The sequence below is a fragment of the Grammomys surdaster genome, unplaced genomic scaffold (genome assembly GCF_004785775.1).
Source record: "Grammomys surdaster isolate TR1022 unplaced genomic scaffold, NIH_TR_1.0 125742, whole genome shotgun sequence".
Classification (NCBI taxonomy): domain Eukaryota; kingdom Metazoa; phylum Chordata; class Mammalia; order Rodentia; family Muridae; genus Grammomys; species Grammomys surdaster.
In genome coordinates this window covers 1,536,279-1,546,026 of record NW_021620574.1, presented here as the reverse complement: position 1 = coordinate 1,546,026, position 9,748 = coordinate 1,536,279, and the positions used below count along the sequence as shown (strand labels likewise).

The 9,748-nt window shown below is 48.1% G+C and overlaps 1 protein-coding gene across 2 annotated transcripts in view; it reads right to left on the bottom strand.

The window, feature by feature from the left end:
• The window catches only part of Arf3 (ADP ribosylation factor 3), a 27,305-nt gene extending 19,531 nt beyond the window's left edge, over positions 1 to 7,774 (bottom strand). The window contains exon 1 of one of the 2 annotated variants that reach the window (XM_028788294.1): positions 7,660 to 7,774. The gene's annotated coding sequence lies outside the window, so the exon portion shown is untranslated. Of the gene's footprint in view, positions 1 to 6,846; positions 6,916 to 7,659 lie in introns of those variants that run through there. The other variant, XM_028788295.1, reaches the window with a different exon arrangement.
• Between the last annotated feature and the right edge of the window lie 1,974 nt (positions 7,775 to 9,748).

Below are 9,748 nucleotides of genomic sequence, written 5' to 3'. Positions count from 1 at the left end.
GCCCTGGCTGCCCTGGAACTCACCCTGTAGACCAGGCTGGCCTCGAACTCAAAGACTCACCTGCCTCTGCCTCCTGAGTGCTGGGATTAAAATGGGCCACCACCACCTGGCAAATCAAAGAAAGAGAGAGAGAGAGAGAGAGAGAGAGAGAGAGAGAGAGAGAGAGAGAGAGAGAGGGGAAGAAGAAGGAGGAGGAGGAAGAGGAGGAGGAGGAAGAGGAGGAAGAGGAGAGGGAGAGAGGGAGGGAAAGAGGAAAGAAAGAAAGAAAGAAAGAAAGAAAGAAAGAAAGAAAGAAAGACAAGAAAAGGCCCAATTACACTTGAAGAAAAAAGTGGAAAGCAGCAGCAACAAGCTAACTAGCTGTCTAGGAAGAAGAGACCACTTTCCTCAATAAAATATTTTCTGTATGGAAGTTTACAGTTCTATTTAAGGTCACGTCTAAATGTTTTATTCAAAAGGAGAAAATGACAGGACTGGGAACGTAGCTCAGTCAGTGGGGTGCTTAGCTGTCATGCACAAGGCCAAGGGTTCAGTCCCCAGCACTGATAAAGCAGGGTGGATGCAGATACCTGCAACCCCAGCACCACAGAGGTAGAAGGATCATTAGTTCAAAGACATCTCCAACTACACAGCTAGTTTGAGGCTAGCCTAGGCTACACAATACCCCATCACACACAGAAATTTTTTGCAGTAGAAAGCAAATGTTCTCTTCCATCCTAGACTCGTTTTAAATGTAAACACTCATAACTGATGCTGACACATAAATAAAAGGGTGTGTATGCTGGGCTCTTACCAGCAATGGGAGAGCTAAGGCACCAAAAGACCTGTCACACTCAGTTATGTGACTCTTCTTGGGGACAGACAACCTGTCCAGTAGAATTTGTGTGACAAGTTTTACAGACTAGGTAAAAACTTCAAAACAAGGCCTCTTGGAACCAGCTGTAAAAGTTTTGTCAGGAACAAAACATTAAGCCATAGTTTTCATGGCAACTTATTTTAGTATTTATTTATTTATTTATTTATTTATAACATGTTCTTGATAGCCTACGCCAAGATCTTTTTTTTTTTTTTTTTGGTTTTTTCAAGACAGGGTTTCTCTGTGTAGTTCTGGCTGTCCTGGAACTCACTTGGTAGACCAGGCTGGCCTCGAACTCAGAAATCCGCCTGCCTCTGCCTCCCAAGTGCTGGGATTAAAGGCGTGCGCCACCACCGCCCGGCCTACGCCAAGATCTTAAGCGAAGAAAATGGGTAAGAAATCATCCCTTGAGATGGAGTCACCAACATGACCTTGTCTCTAGGGAAACTGACGCTTTATTTTATAATCATTTACAAAGCTATATAATAGTATTATGATAAATAAAATTTTTCGCCAGGCAGTGGTGGCGCACACCTTTAATCCCAGCCCTTGGGAGGCAGAGGCAGGCAGATTTCTGAGTTCGAGGCCAGCCTGGTCTACAGAGCGAGTTCCAGGACAGCCAGGGATACACAGAGAAACCCTGTCTCAAGAAAAAAAAAAAAAAAAAACTTTTCCAACAATAAAATTTTATATGGCTATACGTGTGTCATCAGAGGAAGGCTTTGGCATACGGTAAAGAAAGTCTTAAATAAAAAGAATTAAAATAGTTTAAATTTATGTGTTGAAGATTTATAAAAAATATTAGGTATTAGATGTTAAACAATATTTGATTATAAAGACTTATGAACCTGTTCTCGGAGATCTGCCACTAGCCTTGGATGACGGCCCCACTGAATACATCTTTTTAGAGTTGTAATATTTGAATGATTTTTTATTGTGTCACATAATAATTATGATGTTACCTGTTCTATTTGTGATTTATTGAATATATCTTTTTAGAGTTGATGTTTGAATGATTCTTGTGTTTTACTGTGTCAAATGATAATGATTGTTTTTTGTATACGTCTCTTAGGAGCTGTAATATTTGTTTTTTCTATGTATAAGAACCCTTGTTTGAGAGCTACAAAAATACACTCAGATTTAAACTGTCTCTGTGTTTGTTTTTGTTTGTCACCGCTGAATCTTTATCCACCTAGCTTTCGAAGACCCTCATCCCCGGCACTCCTGTACCCAACTGGGGTGCTCAGTGACAACAACCCTCAAGTCTTAAGCCATTTCTTTAGAACATACTCTTTCTAGAAATCTGTAAGAAAACTCAAGAACATTTACACAAAAGGTCACACCTTGGACAATACTTTCCCAAACTAGAATATGAACCCTTCACTTAAAAAAAAAAAAGAAAAAGAAACGCACACAAATGTTTGTAGCTGGCAGTGGTGGCCCTTGCCTTTAATCCCAGCACTCAGGAGGCAGAGATGGGGGGTGGGGAGTGCTGCAGGGGCTGGAAGATGGCCTGTTCCAAGGGGACTGTCTGACGCTCTCCTGACCTCTTCCACCCCCTACATGTGTGGTCCACAGGCACGAGTGCAGCCAAACGCCAAGAGACAGGAAATTGTTAGATAGATAGATCTATCTATCTATCTATCTATCTATGTATCTTATCTATCCATTCATCGTTGGGGGTCTCATTATGTAGCCCTGGCTGGCCTGGAACAAATTCTGTAGACCAGGCTTGTCTTGAACTCCTCCTGTCTCTGCCTCCTTAGCACTGGGATTAAAGGTGAGCACCACCAATCCTGCAGAGCGGGGAGTGTACAGGAGAGCAGGTGGATACAGGGGAGGCCACAAGAGACTGAGCTTTGGGTCACCTGGAGCTCAAGTTAAGAGACAGAAAATGCCCAATATGGGTGCTGGGTAGGAGCAGCTACTGACCCACTTCTCTAGTTTATTTACACTTTAGTTTCATGTGTATGAGGTGTATTTAGGCAGGTGTGCACCATATCACACGTGGAGGTTAAAGAACAACTTTTGAGCATGGGTTCTTTGCACCATACAGGTTCCAGGATTCAAACTTAGGTTTTCAGACTAGGCTTCAAGTGCCCTTACCTAAGCCAACCAGTGGTTCCCAACCTTCCTAACACTGTGACCCTTTAATACTGAACCCCAACCATAAAATTATTTCATTGCTACTTCTTAACTGTAATTTTGCAACTGTTCTAAATTTTAAGTATCTAGTATTTCCTGTAGTTTTAGGTGACCCATAGGTCGAGGACCACTGTGTTAAACCCAAAGCCCCACTGCCTCCTGAAGCCCTTGTTTCATTTGGTTGGTTGGTTGGTTTTTAAGGATAGGGTCTCAGTGCCAAGAAACAGCTCAGCTGTTCAGAGCACTGGCTGCTCTTTCAGAGGACTCGAGTTCAATTCCCAGCACCAATATGGCAGTTCACAACTGTAACTCCAGTTCCAGGGGGTTCTGATACCTTCATTCACATACATGCTGGCAAAACACCAATGCACATAAAATAAAAATGATTTAAAATCAAACAAGTAAAATAAAGATAGGAACTCATTATGTAAGTCAGACTGGCCTCAAGCTCAAAGGTCCATCTGCCTCTGCCTCCAGAGTGCTGGGACTAAAGGTGTCATGATGTCCAAGGAAGCCCTCACTTTCTGGAACTCTTTCCAAATGTTCTCTGACTCTTTTTATTATAGAAGTGTTTCATTAGCTCCCTATTCACCACAGATCTCACAATGGAGAAGGTTCGATAGAAAACTAAGGATAGCATAACCTCCGGACCCTAACACGATATATATGAGACAGACACACAGAGCTTAACATTCTCAAAGGACAGAAGCGATAAGTTAGTCAGTGGAGACCCTGAGTTCCCAGCAAACAAAACCTCTAAATTCTACCAGGATGTTCAGTCACCACCTCCAAGTCCCCTCCACCCTTGAGATTTTTTGTTTTGTTACACAGGGTCTCATTTATCCCAGGCTGGCCTCAAATTCAATGTGTAGCTGAAAATGACTATAATTTTTTAAAAGAATTTTATTTATGACTTGTGGTGTTTTGCTTGTATAGATGCCTGTGTTCCCCCTCTGTGGCTAGTGACTGCAGAGGCCAGGTAAATGCTGGACATCAAGGCCAGGTCCTCTAGAAGAACAGTCTATACTGATAGCTACTGAGCCATCTTTCCAGCCCCAGTCTTTAACTCCTGATGCTACCTCTGATCTCCCAAGGGTAGCAGCACCAGAGTCATACTTACCAAGGAAGCACTAACTAAGCTACACTCCCACCCTTATTCTTACAAGATTTATTTATTTTATGTGCATCTATGTTTTGTCTTTATGCATGTGTATCAGGTGCCTGCCTGGTGTCCACTAAGACAGAAGATATCGGGTCCCTGGAACTAAAGCTAAGGACGGTTCTGAGCCTTCAGGTGGGTGACGAAGAAGCAAACTTGGAGGCTTCTGTAAGAGCAGGTGCTCTTCACTGATGAGCCATCTCCTCAGCCCCATCCTTTTTTTTTTTTTTTAATTAAATTATATGTGTGCACGCGCATGCAAGTTTTGCTGGGTCTCCTGGAGATGAAGCTCAGGGGTTGTAACCCCGGAAGTGGGTGCTGGGAACTGAACTCTAGTCCTCTGAACAACCAACCAAGCCCTGCACTGAGGCAACTGGGGAGGGAAGACGTTATGTTATTCAAGCATCTGCTGGCCTCTATCTCCTACTCTTCTTGCCTCTACCTTCCAAGTACTAGGACTGCATGCTGTCTCACTTGTCACACACAGCTATGGAGTGGCTTTTCTTAAAAAACATTTTTTTCAGCCGGGCGGTGGTGGCGCACGCCTTTAATCCCAGCACTTGGGAGGCAGAGGCAGGTGGATTTCTGAGTTCGAGGCCAGCCTGGTCTACAGAGTGAGTTCCAGGACAGCCAGGGCTACACAGAGAAACCCTGTCTTGAAAAAACCGAAAAAAAAAAAAAAAACAAAAAAAACACATTTTTTTCCTTTCTTTTCACATCATTTTTGTCTGGAGCCAGAGAGTGACTCTGAAAGAATCCGTTCTCTCCTTCTCCATGTGGGCCTGGGGCAGGAGTCCGGAATCAGACCCAGGTCTTCAAGCTTGCTGGCAGCTTTCATCCACTGAACCATCTAGCCAGCCCTACGTGGCCTTTCTAACCACACTACTCTGGATCACCCCAGGCCCTGACCCCCAGAGGATGCTCTCGGCCCCTGACCTTCTCCAGCTTCACCTCTTGCTGAAGCACCAAGAGCTGCTACTGGAAGCCGATACAGACAAGATGAAAACGTTACCACTCACAAGGCACCGAGTAAAGTCACTGTAATAACTGTCGCTCCACATCGGCCCACGCTGCTCTTCTATGAACTTGCTCTCTTTTCTGGCTGCCCTGAGTGTTGGTGTTATGCTCTATGACGGAGGCTACTAACTGCAGTAACACTTACTTGCTGTGTGCCCCGCACAGTATCATTCAACTCTCACGACAGCCTGCTAGGTAGCTGCTACCATGACTCCTTATCCACAAGGGAAAGCCAAACTTAAGTTCCAACAAGTAATTTATCAAATGCATACAATAGGACAGCATGGGACAGCACAGGCAGGAGGTGAGCCCGCCCCCATCTCGTCTGCCCTGCAACCCAGCTCTAATCATTGTGGCATCCCACCTCTAAAGCACGTGTGCCAAACGCACTGGTGTGCTCCGACCCCAAAGTCCTGTGAGGAAGCAGAGCCACAGCCTCAGCTCTAACAACCCTGGTTTTAAAGAAGTGTCTCCTCATCAATAGGGAACGCCTCTGTCCTTGAACTCCGTTCCCCTCACTGTAAGTGCTGAAAAGGTTCACATGAACACACACATACTGAGAACACTTCTGACAAAGCTTCTCAACTGTTCAATTATCTCCAAATGTGTCAAAGAGTTGTGTTGGTCTTTATTTTTGTTTTGTTTGAGACAATCTTGCTATGTAACCCAGGCTGGCCTAAGTCTACCTACCGTCTGCACCTTCCATCTTCCTAGCGCTGAGATTACAGGCCTGTCACCACACCCGGCCCCCCTTACCTCTTCCTTAAGCAGTAACTAGAAACCCTACACAGTTCTATACATTGCTATGCCGTGTTCTTCTTATAAAAGCAAGATTCTTAAGTTCAAACCCAGCCCATCTCAAAAAAGGAAGTAAGAGTCTGCTGCGGCTTCCAGGTCAACCTCGGCACTCGACAGAGGCAGGTGGCTGTTGGGTTGAGGCGAGCAAGCAGGGGACTATACAGAGAGACCTTGTCTCAAACAAACAAAGAAGGGAAGGGAAAAGGAAAGAGAGAAAGAAGGAAAACTGCACGACAGCAGGAGGGACTGTGTGCCCCGAACAGTATCATTCAACTCTCACGACAGCCTGCTGTGTCGTGGAGGCAGCCTTTTCCAGCTGCCTCCAAGCTCGGTGACTCGTTCTGTGAAAAGCTGAACCTAAGTGGACGCGGCCTTTCTTAAGACGGCCTTTAGCAATGTATGCAAGCTCAAGTCCAATATGCAAAAGGCCAACCCAACGGCCGCTGGAGCACACAAGTGGAGATACTAGTCCCAGTCAGGTCTAAGACAAAATGGTAGCAAAGACAGTCCCCATCTACCCAAATGGGGACAGAGATGGAGGTACGCAGACACTAGATTCTATCCTGTTGCAATGACTGAAGCAATCAGACTCCTGCAGATCTCCTCCCAATAAAACTTTCATGCCATGGACCCAAGGGTGACCCAATCCAACAGCGGCAGAGACGGGTTTTACATTACCTGTCTCCCTCACCCTAATGACCTCTCTATTTTCTCCTTTAGTCCTGACCACATACTCCACCACAATCTTCCTGGCCCAGAGACCAGCAGTAATATAACGCCCCCACCCCACCCCCCAAAAAAGAACAAGTCTCTCCAAAAAGAGAGTTACGACTTAACTAAACGACCCTGAGTTTTGAACAGGGAACTTTACCTCCCCACCTCCCCCTCCTTCCTTCAAAGGACTGGCGTAAGCAATGGCTTCATTTTCTGTTCCGGGAATCCTGGTACTTCCTAGAGAAAGAAAGCGGATTGGAAGACACAAACTCAGGGCCAGTGACAAGATGCTCCCTCCGTCGGTGAGACCGCCCCCGCTACGCCTGGGGGAGGAAGGCCCCACCTCTCTCCTCCAAGCTAGCTCAGGTCCCCCTCCCCCTTCTCCAGCCTCCTCTCCACCCTCTCCCCACCTGCTGCCCTCTTCCCAACCTGCCCTTCCCGACACCCCAAAGCAACCTCCGTGAGAGCCGTGCGCAGCCGAGCCCCCCACCGTAGGCCCTGATGCTAAGCCCCGGGCCCCATGCCCCGCGATGGGTGAGGGAGAATAACCACGGCAAGGCTTTTCTTTGGTTCCCCCCACAGCTCAGGCGGGGGAGGGAAGAGAGAAAAGGCAGCATTCCTCACAGCCCTTAAAACACAAGGAAAAGATCCAAACAGCCACACCGCCCCCGCGTCACCTCCCACCGGTCCAGCTTGCCTCCCCTCTCAACCCAAAGCTCACCTCTGCAGCCCAGGTCGCCCCCTCGGGCGAGGCGGAGGACACATCCGTGTGCGCCCCCCGCCCCCACCCCAGCTCGGCGTCCTTCAGCTGCGGGGGCAGGAGCGGGGCTGGGGTCCCCAGCTCTGCGAGGATCACCCCCGGGCACCTCGCCAAGGCGGTGCGAGCCTGACCACGGCGAGGGGCCTCGGGCTCCCACCCTTACCCAGCCTCTTCCCTGCCCGGACCCGCCTTCCCTCTCCAGCTCCGAACCTGTTCCTGCTCCCTGCGCCGCGGCTGCCACCGCCGCCTCCGCCCCCGCAGGTTCCGCCTGGCTCTCCGGCCGCTGCCTCCCGCTCCGCAAACCGACCGCGGCGAAGCTGCTCCGCTGGCCCGCTCCCCGGCTCCCTCCTGCCCTCCCTCCACCTAGCACCGGAAGCCGCGACGGCAACAGGAGCTGTGCGGCGAACACCCACCCCCCCTCAAGCCCGGGATACTTCCCACCTCCACGATCGCGCGAGAAGTGCGCGGCAGCGAGCGGCAGTTCTCGCGAGACCCATCACCATGGCAGCGGCTGCAGCAAAAGCAGCCGGTGCTGAAGCTGAGCCTAGGCGGGGGCCTGTGTGGGGGCTGGAGGATCCGGAGGCACGGTGTGGAGAGCAGGCTGTGGGCACTGAGGTGAGGCTCCCGAGCGAGCTCCGGGGCCTTGCCACATTCTGGCTGCGCTGGCCACAGGGCTCGGGCCAGGGAGTCTCTGGGGTTTCTTAGGCAGAGCCTAAGTGGAGTATGGCCAGTGCTGTAACCTGCCCTAGTCCATCTTATGGCTAATAAACAGCGCTTCTTCGCATGCACCCCACTTGCTAATCCGCTCAACTCCCTAATTCCTAAGGATACTTTCTCTGAGATCCTTTCTCATAAAGGAAAAGGAGATAGAACGTTGCATTCAAGGAAACATCTGGATCGGGGTCATCTAGGAGGTTAAACTTAAAGATGGGCAGAAACTCAAGAGGCAGCTCTCGTGAAGTCTCTCTAGATGAGTCTGGATTTTAGTATCCCAAGGAAAGAGGAAAGAACACCCAGGTCCCCGCCTTCCTTCCCTGACACTCATCTTTTGACGTGATGGAGACACACTGCCTCAGACTAGCCACAAGCTATGTTAGAATCTGCACTAGAAGGGTTCTCACCAGAAACACTGAACAGCCCTTTCTTTAAATGCATCTAGTATAAGAGCTTGGTGCAATCTCTCCTTCCAAAACATAAGCAGGAAAGTAGCCACTCAGCGTCTATCCCTTGACACATTCATCTCTGGTTTATACCTTTTTACTAGTTTGTCTTCTATTTGCCTCAAGAATAACACGACTGGCCAGGCAGTGGTGGCACAGGCTTTTAATCCCAGCACTGGAGACTGGGGAGGCAGAGGCAAGTGGATCTCTGAGTTAAAGGCCAGCCTGAATTACAGAGCAGGCTCCAGGAGAACCAGGAAGAGATGGACAACAAGGAGCTTGTTGATAATGAAGAGAATTCTATTTGTCCCAACTCAGGACTCACTGCTGTCGAGAGCTTTTGTTAAACATTGGTTTTTGGTTTGTTTGTTTGTTTGTTTGTTTGCTTTTTACCATTTATTAACTTTGGAGTGTGTGTGTGTGTGTGTGTGTGAGATTGTGGGTGCACTTGTGTCCCTAGCAAGATGTGGAGGTTAGAGAGGACACCTTTCAGGCGTCGATTCTTGACTTTTCCCTTGTTGGGGCAGGATCTCTGGTTTCTGCTGCTGTAGTGCACACTCCAGGCCTGCTCTGTGCAATTCTCCTGACCTCACTCCCCATCTTGCTTTAGGAAAGCTCTCATTACACCACAGGCATCCAGTATTTAAAAAAATATATTTGTTATTGTTGTTGTTTTTAAGACAGGGGCTTACTATGTAGCCCCTACCCCCGGCCTTGAACCCACTTTATAGACCAAGCTGGCATTGAACTCACAATCTGCCTGCCTCTGTCTCCAAAAGTATTTCATTTAACTATACTTATGCACATACGTCTGTGTGTATGAGTATGTGCCTGTAAGTGTGGTAACTGCTGCGGGGAGAAAAATGTAAGATCCCCTGAAGATAGAGTCACACACAGTTGTGAGTTGTCCCACATTGGTCTTGGGATCAGAGTTCCCTGGGCAAGAGCACTCAGTAAAAGCCTGATCTCCCTCCACCTTTAAAACAGATTCTGGGGATCGAACTCAGGTGAGGCTTATCTTGCTAGTACTTTTAATGGCTGAACTATCATCTCCCTAGCACAGACTCTTGAGTTTTTAAAGGCAAAAGATTCCCCAAAATATAGTTACTGTGCTGGGTAGTTTTATGTCAGCTGGACCC